This window comes from Pelodiscus sinensis, chromosome 3 (genome assembly GCF_049634645.1).
Source record: "Pelodiscus sinensis isolate JC-2024 chromosome 3, ASM4963464v1, whole genome shotgun sequence".
NCBI classification, from domain to species: Eukaryota; Metazoa; Chordata; order Testudines; family Trionychidae; genus Pelodiscus; species Pelodiscus sinensis.
Genome location: NC_134713.1, coordinates 59,437,632 through 59,456,977, shown reverse-complemented (window position 1 = coordinate 59,456,977; position 19,346 = coordinate 59,437,632). Strand labels below are relative to the sequence as shown.

The window sequence follows — 19,346 nt, the reverse complement described above, 5'->3', positions numbered from 1 at the left end:
AGATTGGCAGGACGCTTTTCTGCAAAAGCACTTTTTGCAGAAAAGCGTCCGTGGCCAATCTATTCGCAGTTTTCCGCAAAAAAGCTCCGATCGCCATTTTCGCGATCGGGGCTTTTTTGCGGAAAACAGTACTGTGCTGTTTACACTGGCCCTCTTGCGCAAATGATTTGCGCAAGAGGGCTTTTGCCCGAATGGGAGCAGCATAGTATTTCCGCAAGAACACTGACGATCTTACATGAGATCGTCAGTGTTCTTGCGGAAATTCAAGCGGCCAGTGTAGACAGCTGGCAAGTTTTTCGGAAAAACTTGCCAGTCTAGACACAGCCCCTATGTATATGAGCCCAAGGCTGATAAAAAAAATCCCAGGTCTTTTACCTCTGGGACTCATTTGTTTGATCTTTTTAAGCACTTTTGAAACAGCCACAAATTACGATGGAGTAACGGTAGGAACCTAGTCCGAACTACCTAGTTCGAGCCCCGTGTAGCCGCGCTGCACGGGGTTCGAAGCAGCGGGGATTTAAAAATGGCGGCTCCCCGCTTATGCTAATGAAGCCCGGGAAATTCAAATCCCGGGCTTCATTAGCAAGTTCGGTATGCATACATTACCCCACTAGTTCGAACTAGCGGGGTAGTGTAGACATACCCTTAGGTATTAAGCATATGTCTAACTTACCATGGCTTGCAGATGCTGCAAGGAAGGCAAAAAAACTCCTTGAGACCTCTGCCAATTGGCCATTGAGAGCAAAAAGTCCTTCCAAGCTGCAAACGGTTGACTAGCTATACCTGCAGCCTCTCTCAGGCTGGGTTCCCATTCCTTGGTCAAGTTGGATAAGGTGGGTTGCTAGAATGGAGCCAAGAGAGGCTTCATGCAGCCTCTGCTCCAGGCTCAATCCTGGGACTGAGGCAATATTGGCCAGTCAGCACCCTAAGCATGGCTGCCCCAAAAAAGCTGCCAGAAACTCCTGGTGGAGTTATCTGGATGTTCCTCAGCCAGTGTCACCTCTTCTGACTGATGGAGGCTGCACCCCTTTCTCCACCAGCCCCATCAAGTCACCACATCCATTGAAACAAGTTGGTGGCATTTCTGATCAGTACAAAAGGTGAATCTCCACCATTTCCCCCAAATGAAATTACTCCCTCCTGCCCAATGGAGTCAGGCCCAGCAAAACTTTCTTTCACATGAGCTGTTGGAGAAGATGTGAGCTTTCTTCTCCCAACCAGTCCTTGCCACTGTTACTCATTCACTTGCCATCAAAAGGGCCAGATTCCCAGTCAGTCCGCTTAACTCTGCCAGAACTACAGTGGTGTCTGCTGGCTGAAAAGCTGGGCCTACCTTGTAATAATCTACTTTTCAAAGGACTGTGCCTTGCGACAGGTTAGAAAGTAAAGCTAGTGCCGAATGCAGCAGGCTGCCTATTAAGTGGCATTTCACACAGGCTTCAGTTTATTGTCTTCATTGTAGTTTCCGGTGGTTTGTCATTAGTGCCTCAGTCTGAGATGAGCAGTCAGGTGTTGTTTTATCCTGGGTATTTTAAGGTATGTGATGGGTGACTCCAGCAGCTTTAAAAAACTAAATAAATATCCCTATAAAACAGCACTGTGTGTCAACAGAACAAAAGATAGCTTCCCTGATTTTCACAACAGATGATGAAGCAGGAGAAGAGGGAGACAGCTCTATGGCAGTGGTCCCTAAACTGTGGGATGTACAGGGAGGAACATCTGGGGGTGGTGCACAGTGGGGTTTGGGGTTAGTCCCCTGGGGGGTGGGGAAGGAGTGCCATGCAGCTCCTCTCTGCTCCCAGCCACAGCTTCACTCCACCTCCAGCCCAACTGCTCCCTCTTTCCCTCTCTGCTCCCAGGCCAGTTCCCCTTCTATGCCCAATTCTGCCCCCATCTCGAGTTCTGTCCTCAGCTCCATCTACAGCCCAAGCTGTAATGCAGTAATGAGGGGGGCCTAGGCAAATTCCATTACTGGTAAAGGGTAAACCCAACAGGAAAGGTTTGGCCACTACTGTTCTATGGAAAGGATTTTGGGTGTGTAATTCTACCTTCCTTCCAGCCTAAGACTGTCCAGTGAAGACAGAAGAAACCTGAACTTTACCTTAGCTCTTTTTAATAATCACAACTGACAATTAACTTCAAAGTGCCCTATAGAGTTATTAACTAGGCCTTGCAGAGAGGTTAAATTGCCCAAGGCCACTTAAGGAACCAGTTGTGGAACTGCATTTAGTTTTCACAAGTTCCTTGCTCCCAGACTTGTAGTCCTACCACTAGACTGCATTGTTTGTTCTTGAGTTACCAGCAACACCTTTAGTTTCAGAAGTGTTAATTTGCCCTTGCAGCTCATTCTCCATTCCAAGTCTTGACCTTTGCTGGTGATGTCAGAGGAGAAACTGCCAGGAGGAACAGATGAACTCTTCAGACATGAGTTTGCCATTTCAGTATAATCTTAGTAATAAAAGAACAAGAAAAGGGAAAATGCAGCAACTATGTTATACAGTATCAACAAAACTGTTGCTAAATAGAATATTTTTTATAAGTAATTGGCTGATCCTTAATGCTCGGATCCCAGTATGATGACCATATCGCAAATTACTTTCATAATGGGATAGGATGTAAGTCAATTCTACCAGCTCAAGTGTTTGATTTTTTTTAATGGGGACTATAGTCCAACAGTAATTACAGTCCCTTTTTATGGCTACAACTTCAGTTAATGCAAAGGTCTTCACAAAGGTCGCATTATTGCCTGCTGATTTATTACCACGGTTCAGCATTCTCTCATAGAATCATAGAATCATAGAACTGGAAGAGACCTCAGAAGGTCATCAAGTCCAGCCCCCTGCTCTAGGCAGGACCAATTCCAACTAAATCAACCCGGCCAGGGCTTTGTCAAGCCGAGACTTAAACACCTCTAGGGATGGAGACTCCACTACTTCCCTAGGTAACCCATTCCAGTGCTTCACCACCCTAAAGGTAAGTCCTCTTAAACCCTTTGCATTTCTTCTCTGTTTGGAATTCCCATGAGCCTGGTGCACAAGATAAAAGATGTAGCAACTGTTTTGCTAATTCTGTTCTTTTTACTTTTTTAGTCCCTAAAGGGGTCCAAAAGGGGTTTCTTTTAGGTTAATTTGGAAAAGCCTTAACTAATCAACAACTGAAATTTTTGATCCTATTCCAACCTCAGTGAATATTGTACCATCTTTATCCCCTTAATCGTAGTTGAGAAACTTCCATTGAACATCAGTCAAGAGTCAGTTCAGTCACTAAGCCTTTGACAAAGCTCCATTTCTTCAGTATAGGAAAAAAAGGCCCAGAGTTTGTGTGTGTTTATAAAGATAAACAAAAGCAACTACAGGTTTATTGCCTAAATGTCTTCTGGTTTGTGATTCTAGCCTGTAGAAGATCTAGTTACTCTACACCAGAATCTGTTGAGTTACTGTTCCTGACAGGAGAAAGTAAGATCAGGCTATAGTAATTTTTTACCACCATGCTATTTCCCTCTACTTGTTGTTAGAACAGCTTTTCCAGATGAAGGGCCCATGCAGGGTTACCTGCTCTAGTGCCACAGATTGTGCTGTGTTCATGTATCAAGTAGCTAATGTAGTGCACTGAGGAACACCTATCCTTTCAAAATGTTCTGAAGTAATGAGCACATGTAGAGCTTAGGCAAGTTGCATTTTCCCACCTAAGATTAAAGTATTTGGCACCTACTGCACACAGACACTGAAAAACTGGAGACATCACTAGATCTCCTGCAGTACCATTCCTTTAAACCATTCTCTACATTGGAGAGAGGAGAACTGATTTCATTCATTGTATCTGTGCACACATGGTAAAGCTATGTTTCCTGGGGGAAAATAACTGGTTACATTGAAGGGTCCCTGTTTTAGCCAGCTAGTTTTGTCAAAATATTTAGGAAATGTAAAACATCCACCAAAATCTTTTTTCCAGAAAAGGTGATGATCCCACACTCCAGCTGGAGGATGTTCAGTAGATAGTTGGAACATTTACAAGTTCCACACTCAAGTCACACCTTGAAAAACTTTTACATTTTCAGATGTGGAGAGTATAGGCCACTCTCCACTAACACTGTAGTTCAGCTGCAACATCTGGTGTAAATAAAAATATTCCCTGTAGATTCTAAATTCCTGTGCTTATGGAATACTTTGCCAGTTGTCCTAGATTAAGTATTTTTCTCTTGTGCAATTCTAGCTTATAGATGACTGTGGTTAATGAATAGCTGTAATATTTTTTTGTTAAATCTATTCTAATATTTCTGCTCTCTTAAATGACTTTTCTGCATGTGTGCCTAGTCAGTTTGAGGAAGGTTTTGGGGGCATTTTTTTTAAATGGCACATTAAATGGCACATAGAAGTGCCACTCCTATGACTACTTTTTCCATTTTCTTTTTAATGGAATACACTAAGAACTCATACAAACGTATTTAAGCAGCTTAAAAGTTTGGATGGCCAAATCATTTTTTTTTCAGTAAAACAGACAATGCCAGCACAGTCACCATGGCCTCAGCTACAACGTCTCTTTCAATTGTGTTAGAAAGCAACTTGGCTGCCACCAAGCTTAAAGTGTTCTTAAATGCATTCTTTTCAACGGAGAGTGGAAAAGTAATTGCAGGCAAAATTCTAGTGGGCAGCCACTCCTTATGCTATTGATCCAGAATTTGAATTCAATTTTGTGCCCCAGGATCTTGTGTCCCTGGCTGGGAGTATCTCAGAGGCTGGATAATGAAAGTGGCTAATTTAAAAAGGGGTACTAACTTGGGAAGGATTCTTGTTACTAGTCTGTCACCGGAAGAATGGTAAACGTGACATGAAGTCTTTAAAGTGGGGAAAATGGTGAGAATAGCTTCACTTGTTGGCCATGCAGTTGCTGACTTGGGAACTTAATGAATAAACATATTCTTTTGTGGGTAATTCCCCCAGCCTAGGGAAAGATGTTACAAACCTGTCCTCCAGCATCCTGCCCCTGGCTTCCTACAGATGCATGGAGCCTTGTGACATAATTCATGCTTGGTGTAGCTTCCATGGTGGTGGGATCAGGGGGAGCATTTTGTGGTAGCACCATTCGTTCCCCACTTCCACACGCCCCAGGTTCTTGTGGCCCTACTGATTTACTGTATTAAAGGGGAGCAGCACCCTGTGAAAAATAAAGGAAACAGATGACTTATTATTTATTATTACAATTCCCAGATTTCCAGGTAGAGTCAATTGGCATAATTTCTCCAAAGTCAATAAAGCTACCCCAGTTAATACTAGGCAAGGATCTCATCCTATGTTTCTTTGAGACTAAAACAGGAGGGTCGTGATATTTCTGAGGCATAAAAATCAGTAGAAGGAGGAAGTAATCCAATTATGACAATCCAGCTAAATCTTCGAGAAGGCCAAGACAGACATTCTTCATGAAAGGAAGAGCAAAGGAAATAGGTAATGGCATGCTAGCTAATTGGCATTTCTGTAGAGCCGAAAATAGTACTTATAGAAAAATGAGGCTTCCAACTTGGTTTTCATGTAAGAATGCTTGAGGTGTGTCTGCAGAATGCCAGTTTTGTTCTCCACCTCTAATTTAAACATCTTTACCTCAGTAAATATTTGTTGGGCATATTTATAGCTGAACAAGTGACAGGAACAAGTGGATCTTTCAATGTCTTTTATTAGTGTGCTTATTAATGGTTTGAGGCATTCTGGCCAACAGACTATTTGAAATATATACCCCTTTTTCACTCTATAAATGTCTGCCTTGGCACACCTTGCCCCATGCAGTTGGTCAAGTTTCTCTCACACAGAGTTGTGCAAATAGCATTATTTTGGGTAGTGAGGGAAGACCGCCATGTCATGACTGACGTGTAGCACTGCCTGGTATAACAGAGCTCAGGGAAGCCATTATTCTTTTTACTAGTGCTCATGCTTATCTGAACAGTGACAGAGAGTGTATAATGATCAGTAAGACTCGGGTTGGGAGCTCTGATAGTTATCTCCAATAGAACTTTCTGAATCAGTTTGATGTAAATAATGATCTATGCCTTCTTGCCAGAGATTTGTATTAAACTCAATCACTTTGATTCAGCTCAGGTTATACGTGATGAAAGAGGCACTCTAAGGGTACAAATAACAAATAAATTGCACGTCTATGCAGCAAGCCATTATTTCAAAATAATGTAGAGCTGGAGGACTTCTTATGCTGACTCCTGTAGCCCTCATTTTACGAGGAGTACGGGAAGTCGATGGAAGCGTGTTCTTCCTTTGATTTCCTGCTGTGTAGACAGCGCCAAAAGCAGAGTTAAGCTATTTTGACTTCAGCTACGCTATTGACGCAGCTGAAGTTGTGTAGCTTAATTCGACTTTTGCCCTGCTGTGTAGATGTGCCCTAAGTGTTTAGGGCCACACTGTGAATAGCCCTAGCCTGCTCATTCACCCAGGCAAGAGCCAATGACAACTGCCATCTCTCCTAAGGCTTCTGCAGCACTGTGATAATTCAGGGTGCACTCCAGACCTGTGAGGAGGTGTATCACCACTTGCCCTGCAACTAGGAGTGCAGAGCAAGAGGCTAATTGGCTATGGCCCTCTCACTTTTTGCCATGTGCTGGGCCTACTGTCCCTCCTCCTCCCAAGACCGCCCCCCTCCCCCCAAGCCAGGTTGGCAGCTGGAGCCTAGCCTGGGTAAAAGTGGCCATGGGAGCTGGACAGCAATGAGAAGCCTAGACCCCTCCAGGTGCCTGATGTGGTGGGGCCCAAGAGCAGCCCCCAGGGGGTGGCCTACCCTTCGAGTGTCTACAGCTCCCCATAGCTGCCTGGTGGCTCTTACTATGTCCCAGCTGTGGCTCTTCGGCCTCCAAGGCCCTGCCTCCAGGCCAGGCCAGAAGCTAGGACCAGGTCAGGGAAAGAACCATACAGGCAGCTGTGGCAAGCCATAGATCTTCCACCTGCCCTGGACAGGGGCTTAGGGGTGAGAGCACAGGTTGGGTGGGGGCTGCTCTTGGCCTCCCCCCATCTTATGTTGGTGGGGGGGCCCAAGCTTCCTGGCCTAGCTCTGGCTTGTGTCTTGGTTGGGGGGTGGAGCCTTGGAGGGGGAAGAGGACAAGCAGAACCATGAGAGGGGGAGAGCCCATGCCCCCCCATTTTTAGGAAGAATCTGTCACCCCTGCCTGCAACTCCGAGTGTCTCTCAATGCTTTGCTGTTGTAGCCCCCAGCCTGATATGTTCCCCACCAGACTACAAGCCTGTACGTCACAGCCTAAGTGCACATGTGCTTAGGAAACCTGGCTGCAGTAGCTCTGACCCCAGCATCCTGTCTATAGTCCCACAGCCTCTCTCTGGCTTTTACCAGCCATGGTTACAACCAGAAAGGTGAAACCAGCACACTCCTAGTCCCAAACCCACATACTTTGCAATGTTCATCTCTCTTCTGGACAGTTCAGAGAAACAATAAGGTTCATTTGTTTGTCTAGCACCCCAAAAGCACATCACGGCGTATTAACTTACAACTTTCCATCTGAACACGACCAGGGCTGGATTACCCAATAGGCAGACTAAGTATGTGCTTAGGGCACCAGCAAAGCAGGGGCACCAAAAAAAATGAGATTTTAAAATATAGTATTGTTTTTATTTTGAATTACTTATGGTGGGGGGGGGGGGGGGCCACAATAATCTTTTCAGTGCTTAGAGCCTCTAAAGGTCTTAATCCAGCCCTGAACACGGCACTGAGTTGGTTTATGTATTAACTTGGGCCAGTCCTTTGGAGGACTTTGAGTACCAGGACACAAACCTTGAACTGGGCTCTGTATTCAGTGGGGAGACAGTACAAAGAGCAAAGCAAAGCAAATGTGCTCAGAATGAACTCAATTCTTCAACAGACCTCATTCCTGCGGGGCGGGTATTACCCCAGGCTCCTCCTGGGTTGGCTCAGAGTGTAGAGATGTCCTGAGAACAAAAGTTTACCCTGATCAGTCTGTGTAATCCTGCTCCCTTACTCAGCCTTCAAAAATCAAAGTCACCTGGCCAGCCCAGGATCACACCCACATAAGCAGCACACTTGTGTTTTTTATAAATAAACAGGGTAACCATGCAGGGTCAGTTCAAGAGGCAGGCAAGCAGGGTGGTTGCTCTGGCTATGTTCTTCCATGGAGTGCTGAATCTCTGTGCTCCTGAACTGTTTCTGTGGGAGTTTTTTGGTCAGATTTTTTTGTGTGTTTTTTTGCTGCACATGGCAGCTGGTGCACACTGACATTGTTTCTGTCCTCTCCTGAAAATCAGCTCCTGGAATGATGTGGGCCTGACCATTTTGGTCCTGGATTTTATAAATCCTGGTTGTTGTAAGTTGAGCCACCTGAAGGAGCTCCCTCCCAGACAGCTATGTTGGTGAAATTGGCAGCATGCTGAGCATAGGGACAAACCCTCATAAATAAATAAGTTACTACCCTGTGCTCCATATGAGCAACATCTTAACCCAAGACAGATGCAAGTGGATTCCCCCAGCCAAATTCTCAGTTGGTGTAAATGGTCAAAAATCTGTCCAACCCAGTGGAACGACACTCATTTATGCCAGCAAAAGCTTTGGCCCTGACACTCTCTGACAGAGCCAGAATCTTAAATCTTCTGTCTTCAGGGCCTGTCTCTTAACTACAAGTCTCGCCTTCCTTCCCTGTGGCAGTAGCTCACCTTTCACAGATTACTAAGAGAGAGCAGAACTGTTGTGATCATCTTGTGTGACATCCTGTAACACAGGCCAGAGAACTGTCCCAAAAGAATTCCTTTTGAACTTCCCCGCCCAATGGAAAGAACAGGACATTTCTTTTACTAATCTCATCACACTCATCATTTGTGTTCTTGTACAATGTCTGGCAAATAAATGGAAAAGAAAGTCATTTGAAAGTTAATTTATCTAAACTACATCATTCAGATTAAGTATAGGAGTCAATGTGAGCTCCTTGGGGCTTTTAAATGATGTCTCATAGTAATTAATTAAACGATTGTCCTTGATAAACTAAGTTGTCCTCATTCAATTCTTTATAAATACTATATGGGTAAAAATAGAAAGAAATTAAAAGTGTAACATGGTTGGAGACATTTGCGGTAAAATTAAAGTTACCCCACATAGCAAGGTGACAAGAAGCATATCCAAGAGTAATGATTTGTCCAGCTAAAGCTGAGGCATTATTACACAGCATCTGAAATGAATAATATAGCCCTGAATATTTTGGCATGCACATCTGATGGTATGCATTATATGTTCATATGATAATTTTCCATCTGGCACATTCAAAATCCATGGTCTGCTTTGGGGCCAGATTATTGATTCCTTGACTCAAGCTGAATAACACTTGTCACCATGAGTAGTCCCGAAATCATGGGAGCATCTTTTGGATTAGGACGGGTACTGCCATCTCGTTCTTTATGAGGGAGTGCTAAGTGGAATGGATTTCATTTTATTTATTTTCCTGCACCTTAAAGATGATAACTGTTCATTTTTAATTTGATAATTTTGGTTTTTTTCACGATAGCATCTGAGCATTTTACATACATTAAATAACTTCTGGCTGTGAGGTAGGAAAGTCAGGTGCACATTTTGGAGCAGGGGAATTGAGACACAGAATGGAAAATTGTTGCACCCAAAATTGCGCAAAACCTGTGGCAGAGCTAAAAAGCAAGCTCTGATCTTCTGATTCTCAGCTTTGTTGGGACCACAACCACATGCTCATCTTCTCTCTCTAGTGAGAGAGATGTAAGAGAGATTTAAAACTTGGTGCATATACTGCAAAACTGAACTGCAGCTCTGGAGCGGGACTCAAAGTTTCCAAAATCTGGGGGTATTTGGATTCCATAGGTTGATCCATCATAGAAGGAGGAGTCAATCTGAATCCAACTTCACAGAATTTGGTTTAGAGCCATCTCTAATTATTTACTTTCTGTAATCAGAGTTTCAGTGTGCCACTGCCATTGTAAAACTATGGACAAGGAACAAGAATCATTTCAAGCACAAATAAGTAAACATACACGGATTGTTTTTTATATCCTGCCACAACTCAAACTGAGAATTAATTAGTTTCTTACACTGAGAAGGTTTTGAGCTTCACACCAAAGAAGTGGTGTCCTGAAGGCAGATCAAAGTCAGCTTGTATCCAGAGCCCCCTAATGAAAGGAGGCCCTGCACTGAGGTAAATAATCCCCCCCCCCCAATTTTAGATCGTGCAATGTGATTCTGCAAATAGATAAATAAATAGCCCTAGTAGAAAAGGAAAAGCTCACAAAGCTGCCAAAAATGACTTTGTTTTGTCCTGTACATTTGCCCACATCATCTACTAGTGCTATTTTTTACTTTGAAACTGTATGTTAATATACTGCAATCAACAAAAGAAAACTGGTCATATGGATTCAAAATTAGAGCAACAATTTAACTGTGAACAACTTAACTGGCTGGAAGCATTGAAAATAATTGTTGCTAGTGTGAAATTCTTGGCATCAAGACGTTTGGCATTTTGAGGAGATGCTCAGATCATGGGATCACAGCACAATGGAAATTATGTGGGAACTTTGGAGTGAGCACTTCAAGAAATGTGGAGGAGACTGCTTCATGCCGATTTGTGAATATTTTTGAAGAATGTATCATGCAAATGGGAGAGAAAGTTTTGTCAGCAATTATTCTGGACTAAGAAAAGCAAAGTGTTATTAATTCAGCATGGACTCCTCTTCAGACATGTAGATCAGTTGACTTTGACTATATGATATGTAAAGGCAAGAAATACTATTTATTTCCTACTGTAATACACTTCCACCCCGTCAATTTACACTGTCCTCCAGGCCTCCAAAGTCATGAAGAGCTGAGCCACATTAGCAATGGGTGAGATTGGGATTAACTATTATCTCTGCAGAACTGAGCATTGCTCAGCTAAGAATCTGGTTTCTCGTTGAAACTTTCCATGGTGTACCAATCTGCTTACTTCCAATGCAGTTGCGAAGTAGGAAATCCATAAACCTGCTGCTTTCACATCTTTGTCTTGCTTACAATCCATATGTCTTTGAAACCTGAGAGAGAGAGGCTTTGTATGATACTGTAATGCTGTTCTGAACAACTGTCGAGCTCTTATGCTTTTGAAGACTGGGTTAAAGTGTTCATCAACACATCTTATAACTTATTACCAAAAAGAACACAGGCTCTGAAATACATAACAGATTTATAATGGAAAGAGATTGCTACTAAGATTTCTTTTAAGATCAGAGAGGATCAACTGTAGCTGGTAGACAATTTTATCTTAGAAAAACAGCAGAAAAAGCATTACATTGATGCCAAAAGTAAGGAACAATTTTACAGGATTGGGGTCGGTGAGGGGGAGGGGACATTTTCTTACACCTACACATGATCAAATTAACCACTTGTAAAATTAATCTCAGGATAATGTCCTTAGGAAACATCCTGTTGAACAGTGAACGTTCAGAACAAGAAACAGGAAAAATAATTGGTGAGGATTCAGATTTGAAAGCTTTAGAGACATCTGCCATAGTTAGCCAGTGAAACTCCTGAATTGCTATTATACCGATTAGTTCACTGTGTTTGAGCTTCTTGAATCAACTGTAGGTCAGAGGTTCATGGTGGAAACAAAGCCTTATCATGTTACCTAAAAAATCAGAGGTGCAGGAGAAAATCTCTCTGAAGCTGTAGCTTGTCTGAAAGAGCTGTTTCGTGGTGACCTTCTGTGTGAGTGGCCTCTAGAGATCATTTTGTTTCTGGGACAAGGAACTGTGGATTTATAGAAAGGCTGCTGTGCACTATGCATATGACTAAACTCACCTTGGAAAGAGCTTTGGATACAGCTTTAGTGTTCCAGTTGACAATGGGAAATGGCCTATAGTCAAGTAAATGCTTTTATCAGTTTGGTGTGTGCAGGAAGCAAGGTAGTTCCGAAGTTGAAGGTACAACATGGTTCTCTGTGCTCCTGAAGATGTCAGCATACCTGTTGCTTAGGGACCTTATTAACATTTGTTCATTAAGATGCATAGTACAGGGGCTATGGTGTCATGGCTCCTTCCCCACTCTGGCATGATAAATGCAAAAGTGGGGGCCAGAAAGTGTACCCCAAAGTCTTATCTACCAGTCTTTGGTATAAACTTCCCCCCAAGATCTTAAAAACCTAGATCTTGGGAATAAAACTTCCGCTGCCACCACCCAAATGTTGATAAAGAAATCAGGGGAAAGATCATTTGGCAAATCTTACCCCTAAAATAAAAATCAAGGCACACAATTAACCACTGCCAGGTTAATAAAAAGAAAAGAAAGAACCTTTATTATTACAACAATATTCCTGTTGCAAACATAATGACTAGATAGGGAGGTAACAAAATATACTCATGGAAAAACTCCATGGGCCTAGAACTTAGTTACAAAGAAAAGCCAAAACATCTTTTAAGCAGTGCCAGATCTCAGACCCCATACCCAATCCTTAAAACAATAAAACCTAACGAAACTGCCCAAACTTTACCCTACTTACAGAAAATGAAGAATGGTGTCTTGGAGAGAGAGAGACATGCTTGTCCCTCTCTGTAGCTGCAGAGAGTTCACTCCGCGAGACAAAAGGGAGAAAAGAAAAAGGCCCAAATTCCTTTGTCCCAGTTTGAAAAGTCCCATTCTTATTGGTCACTCCACCTGGCTAGGTGTAGTTAATCCCTTAATCCCCAGGCTGCTGGCTAACCCTCATAATCATGACATATGGTAAGAAGATCTCAGGAAGAAATCCTAGTTCCACAGAGGTCAATTGCAAAACATCCACTGGCTTCAAGTAGTCTAGGCCTGCTGCTTAACACAGGAGCACAGAAGAAGTTGCTAATGCAGACAGGTTTGAATCAGCAGATGGGTTATTTGATTTTGCCAGGACCCATCTCAGAATATGTGCCTCCCCACGGCACATGAGTTATCCTATTTCTGAGAACATGTCATGTGGCACGAAGAGGACTCAAATATGCTACGCTGAATTAGTGTAAATGAATGTCATGTAAAAAACAAGAATGGAAATCAATACAGATGTCCCATTGGCTGCAATTTGTGAGGAAATGTGCAAACAAAATTTAAAGCTGAGAGGAACTGATGGAATTTTGAAAAACTACAGATGGGAAAAGAAGGGCATGAGGATTGCTGAAGGTCTTTTTTTTTCAATCAGAAATGAACATGTGATAAAACAATAGCTGTGAGATTGTGATGCCTTCTCTTTCTGTTTACTATATTTTAAGATTCCAAAAAACTCTGCCTATGCAAAGAAAAGATGGCATTTTATTCTTAAGTGCTACAGTGGAGACACTGTACTCTCTCTTGGAGATACAGGTTGAATCTCTCTAGTTGGGCAATCTCTGGTCCAGCAACATTGGTGGTCAGGCATGATTTTAGTTAGCCAGATGTCCACTTACCATGGGTGTGGCCAAGTTTTCTGTGGTCCTATAAAATTTAACAGCCATCAGTCCTGGGTCTCAGTGTTCTGTGCTGTTATTTAGCTCTAATTTACCTTAAATATCTTCTAAGAGCCCAGTGAGCATGGAAAGTATTGATAATGCTGCTAGACAATATTGACCTCCTGTAGTCCAGTAAATTCTCTGGTTTGGCACCAGTCAGGCCCTGAGGATGCTGGACTAGAGAGGTTCAACCTGTATTACTTTTGTTCTTAGTTTTGCGTATTAATTCAGGCTGAAAGTATATGGTTGGTCTATGGGAAAACATCACTGGTACTGAACATCAGTGCAGGGAATAATATGGAGGGGAATATTTAGGGCCATACCCTCCATGGTAGGCTAATATTTTGCTATTTCATCAGTCTGTCACGTTAAATCCTTAAGGTGTTGTTTGTTAAGATGGCTGATGTGGAGGCAAAATCTTTTCAGGTATAAAAGTGGGCAGTGTGACAATGAGTAAATGAGCTTATCTCCCACCGTGTGGAATAAAACCACTTAGCTCCTGGGCCTTGTTTGTCTATTGTGGAGATTTTCTTTGTTAAACCATAGGTGCTTAGTGTACTGTACTTGCCCTGCTATCTGTCTTAGAATTTATATGAAAGACTTTTCCATTTGGAGAGAAAAGAAAATATGTGCATAAAAAAACCTCACTGAAGCCCTTAGAAGTTTGTTTATTTCACCGAGAACTCTATTGAAAGAAGGCTTGATTGACATCAGCTATGTTTTATCACTGTTCATGTGCACCAGAACTGGAAATGCTCAGCAGCATCTGATGCCAGCAGTAATCTGAGCCATCTCATCTTGACATGTATTGAGATGAGTTATTCGTGTCTTTTGCATCACAGCTATTCCCATTGCTCTCAACAGGTCCTACTGAAAAACCTTCCAAGTCTGAGTGAAGACTCCAAATGATTGATTCAGGTGGAGTAAACTTGGTCAAGTTCCTAGCCTTCAAAAGCAGAGTCCGTGAGTCTGAAGTATAGGGAAGACTTAATGAGAACAAATAGAAACCAGACCCTAGATTTCTTTAAATTGCAGCCAGACTAGCAGCCAGGCTGTGTCTGCCCTGGCATTAGAGTATAGAGACAGGAGTGCAGGGGAGAGGAGATTTGGGAGGACAAGGAACCTTCCTCCTTGTATTCTCTGCATAATATCCAGACAAAATGGCAGTTCCTATACTGGGTATGCAGGGTCTACTGGTTCCTAATACTACTGGGGGTGCAAAGGAGGCAAGGAGAGGTGGGATTGTGTCCCTGCTTCTCCTCTTCAGTGGTCCAAGTTTGCCAGCTGCACTTTTCCTTTGCATTGCAGGGAGTTTGGAGTCTGTTTGTGCCTCCAGAAATACAATTGCTTTCACAGCTTTTGTGTGTGCGTATGTCTGTCTGCAATGGCCCACTCAGTTCAGGTTATGGTGTTAATGAACATAAGAACGACCGTACTGGGTCAGACCAAAGGTCCTTCTAGCCCAGTATCCTGTCTGCCGACAGGGGCCATCACCAGGTGCCCCAGAGAGGGTGGACCAAAAATAATGATCAAGCGATTTGTCTCCTGCCATCTCTCTCCAGCCTCTGACAGACAGAGGCCAAGGACACCATTTTATCCCCAGGCTAATAGCCTTTTATGGACCTAACCTCCATGAAATTATCTAACTTCTCTTTAAACTCTATTATAGTCCTAGCCTTCACAGCCTCCTCTGGCAAGGAGTTCCACAGGTTGACTACACGCTGTGTGAAGAACTTTCTTTTATTCGTTTTAAACCTGCTCCCCATTAATTTCATTTGGTGTCCTCCAGTTCTTCTATTTAGGGAACTAATAAATAACTTTTCTGGTCAGCTCTATTGGCAGGGCTTCTGCCCATGGTCTTTGCTTTTCAAGCATAAGTAATGGATAATTATTATCACCAGTTGGCAGTTTGGACCTCATGGCTTTTTATACAATCTGACTTTAAAAATGTTTAACAATAGACCATCTCTTACAACTAACTTTTTATCTGTGCTCGTGTGGTATACCTGTATCTCTCCAAGCTGCCTATCATCTTGCCTCCCTCGTCATTGCCACTGGCCCATCAGGTCTATTAGCCTGCTAATACAACTGAAATTAATTGCTGCCTGAGACTGGGGCATAAGCACCTCTTGTCAGGCAGTTGTCAGCAAAGGGAGCAGCAGGAAGAGGAGCTCCTGTAAAGGGCTCTGTTCTTCCAGGCTGGTGAAGAGGAGAAGGAGCTTTAGCAAGTGGGTTTTTGGTCCCTTACTAAAACTCAGTGAGAGTTGCTGGCTGGCTAGCCCCACTACCAAAAGGAAGGGGAAGGATGAATGAGAAACCAGGGCCCTGAAACTGACAGGCTATGTCTAGACTGGCATGATTTTCCGGAAATGCTTTTAACGGAAAAGTTTTCTGTTAAAAGCATTTTCGGAACAGAGCGTCTAGATTGGCACGGACGCTTTTCCACCAAAGCATTTTTTGCAGAAAAGCGTCCGTGCCAATCTAGACGCGCTTTTCCGCAAAAAAGCCCCGATTGCCATTTTCGCGATTGGGGCTTTTTTGCGGAAAACAAATCTCAGCTGTCTACACTGGCCCTTTTGCACAAAAGCTTTGTGCAAAAGGACTTTTGCCCGAACGGGAGCAGCATAGTATTTCTGCAAGAACACTGACAATCTTACATGAGATCGTCAGTGCTTTTGCGGAAATTCAAGTGGTCAGTGTAGACAGCTGGCAAGTTTTTCCGGAAAAGTGGCTGATTTTCCGGAAAAACTGGCCAGTCTAGACACAGCCACAGTGAGCAGGAACAATGGGAAGAGGCCAATGCTCCAAGGCTGTGTCTACACTAGCGCGATCTTGCACAAAAACTTGCTGCCTGTCTACACTGGTGGGCTATGTCTACACTGGCCCCTTTTCCGAAAGGGGCATGTTAATTTCACAGGTCGTAATAGGGAAATCCGCGGGGGATTTAAATATCCCCCGCGGCATTTAAATAAAAATGTCCGCCGCTTTTTTCCGGCTTTTAGAAAAGCCGGAAAAGAGCGTCTACACTGGCCCCGATCCTCCGGAAAAAAGCCCTTTTCCGGAGGATCTCTTATTCCTACTTCGAAGTAGGAATAAGAGATCCTCCGGAAAAGGGCTTTTTTCCGGAGGATCGGGGCCAGTGTAGACGCTCTTTTCCGGCTTTTCTAAAAGCCGGAAAAAAGCGGCGGACATTTTTATTTAAATGCCGCGGGGGATATTTAAATCCCCTGCGGATTTCCCTATTACGACCTGTGAAATTAACATGCCCCTTTCGGAAAAGGGGCCAGTGTAGACGAGCCCCTGGGGAGTTCTTGCGCAATTAAACTGATGTCCTAATGTATGAAATCAGGGCTTCTTGCGCCAGAACTCTGATGCTCCCGCTCAGGAATAAGCCCTTTTGTGCAAATGTTCTTGAGCAGGAGGCAAGTGTAGACAGGCAACATGAATTTCATGTGCAAGACAGCCCTATGGTTAAAATGGCCACCAGAGCTTTCTTGCGCAAGAGAGCATCTACACAGGCAAGGATGCTCTTCCGCAAAAGCACATCTCTTGTGCAAAAGCACATGCCAGTGTAGATGCTGTCTTCTGGAAGAGTTTTTGCAGAAGAACTCGTCCGCAAAAGAGTTTTTGCGTGGAATGTGCATAGCCTAGGTCAGGCTGATTGACAGGGTGGGAAGGCTAATAGGGAGTCAGGAGGCTGGGGGCGGGAGTCCCATTCCCCAGGTGAACTGGATTTGCCAGGGTCAGGGTGGAGCCAAGCTAAGGAGACAGCAGGGGCCCAAGCTGAGCTGCGTACCAGAGCTGTGCCAGCTACAAATCCTGAGGCACAGTGCTGCTGGGAGGAAGGCACCTTGCAAATCTTGCTACCTGCAAGAGTCTGCCAGCCTAGGTACAAGCAGATTGCAGTAAGGAGGAACTGGATATTCCCCAACCTGGGGCATTTAACCATTATCAATTAGTCATGCCTCCATAGATGCTTTTATAAAATGTGGAGACTGTGTCCCCCTATTATTGGAAGGACTTTAAAGGGGAAAGTGTCTCTCAAAATCCTGGTGTTCAAAAATCTGGAAATTGGCCTAACAACCATAAGATTTTTTTTAAAATAAACTTTGGGGAGGTTTTCCTTCACTTTTGAGCCCTTGGGACGCACTGAGCCACATTTGCCAGCTTTTCTCAGCAACCAGCTCCTAGAAATATGGTTTTCAAGTGAAAGCTCATGTGACTGCTGGCACTCAGGAATGGAGGCTTTAAGGGAAACACCTGCTGGTGGAAGCATCAGCTATCCTTATTATCCTTGCTACTAATGATCATTGGGGCAAAGAAATTCCTAATTAAAGATTGCTTAATAGGATTATTGCCACACTAGATCATCACTTCTCCTTCATTGCCACAATGCTCGCATGGGAGACATCCAGCTCACTCAGTGTGGGGCCAGAACTCCTCAGGGAGAGCCTTCACCTTTGACTGGAAAAATAATACCTGCTGATTTTCACCCGGAGATCTCAAAGGACTTGACAAGATAGGCCAGGATAATTAGCACCGATTTATGGAGTGGGAGGTGATTTGTTCCTAGTCACCAAGCAGTAGACAGAGGAAACCTAACCCCAGTTTCCTAAGCCAGTGCTCTGTGCTACACTGCCTGAAGCTGTCAGCCTTCGCCACACAAAAGCAGGTAGTGTTTTCACCACTGTAATCCATGCAGGTTTCCACAAGGAAGGAAACCTATTGTTTCACCCCTATAATTACTGTATCTGGTTCTTATAACTTGTTACCTAATTTCTACCTGCTCTTGTTCTAGTCTGTGTGTTAAAGCCACATCCTCCTGTTCCTATCTGCTTATCCATGTCTCTGAGCATACTGGTGGGTGGAGCATGGCAGAATACCCCCAAGTTTTTTTGTTTTGTTTTTTTTACTTTGACCCCTGAGCAGTGAATAAGTCTGGGCTCTCCAGGAGCGTCTTGTGGAGGGTCCGGGATTGAGGCAAAGCCTCCGACTCTTTGGATCATATAAGGAAACAATTGTGCTATTCCTAAGGCTGGCAAACTCGAAGCTCTCTCCTGCAGGAAGCATTCTAGCGTTCTGGGTTTTTTTCTTAAAGTAAAAACAAAAGCTGCAATTTGAGAAAATTCTCCAAAAATCTAGATTAAAAATATTCTGGTTTTCCAGTTACTAAATATGAAGGCTATGATCATGAGAGCCTTGAGTGGATGCAAAATTGGTATCCACATCCACATCTATATCTGCAAAAAATGATCGGCAGATACCTACCTCCATGTCCATGGATGCAGATATCTGCTTTATAACCCAAGGTATCCATAGATTTGCAGGGTCCTAGATACAATATTTGTATCTGCCTCTTCAAAAATGAGCCACAGATACCCGTGGATATAAAGTGGATAGCTGCAGATTTGCAGGGCTCTAATGATTGCAAATGGAAACAGACCTGTGCCCCTTATGGGACTTTGATACAACCTTACACAATCCCATTCTGCTATCATATCATCATTTTTTTTTCTACTTCTTTGATAAGGAACACAGTGAATTCACACAGGGCTTTTCAGAAATCCTTGTTTGAATCACTGAGTATCTGGTGTAAGTAAATGGCTTTCATGGATTGTTTGTATAGCATAAGAATGTCCACACTGGGTCAGATCATCTAGACCAGTATCTTGTTTTCTGACAGTGGCAAATGCTAGGTGCTTCAAAGGAAATAAACAGAACATGTAATCATCAAGGAATCTATCCTTTGTCGCCCATTCTCAGCTTCTGACAAATGGAAGCCATCCTGGCTAATAACCATTGATGGTCCTTCCCTCCATGAACATATCTAGTTCTTTTTTTAATCCTGTTATAGTCTTGGCCTTTTAAACCTGCTATCTATTTATATCATTTGGCGAT

The 19,346-nt window shown here is 43.4% G+C and overlaps 1 long non-coding RNA gene across 2 annotated transcripts in view; it reads right to left on the bottom strand.

The window, feature by feature from the left end:
* Positions 1-684: 684 nt before the first annotated feature.
* LOC112544620 (uncharacterized) overlaps positions 685-19,346 on the bottom strand; it is a 37,031-nt gene continuing 18,369 nt past the window's right edge. Inside the window, exons 1-3 of one of the 2 annotated variants that reach the window (XR_003087961.2) lie at positions 7,870-7,929; positions 4,963-5,154; positions 685-2,448 (exon numbers count right to left, since the gene is read on the bottom strand). This is a non-coding gene — a long non-coding RNA (uncharacterized LOC112544620). Of the gene's footprint in view, positions 2,449-4,962; positions 5,155-7,869; positions 7,930-19,346 lie in introns of those variants that run through there. The other variant, XR_012902585.1, reaches the window with a different exon arrangement.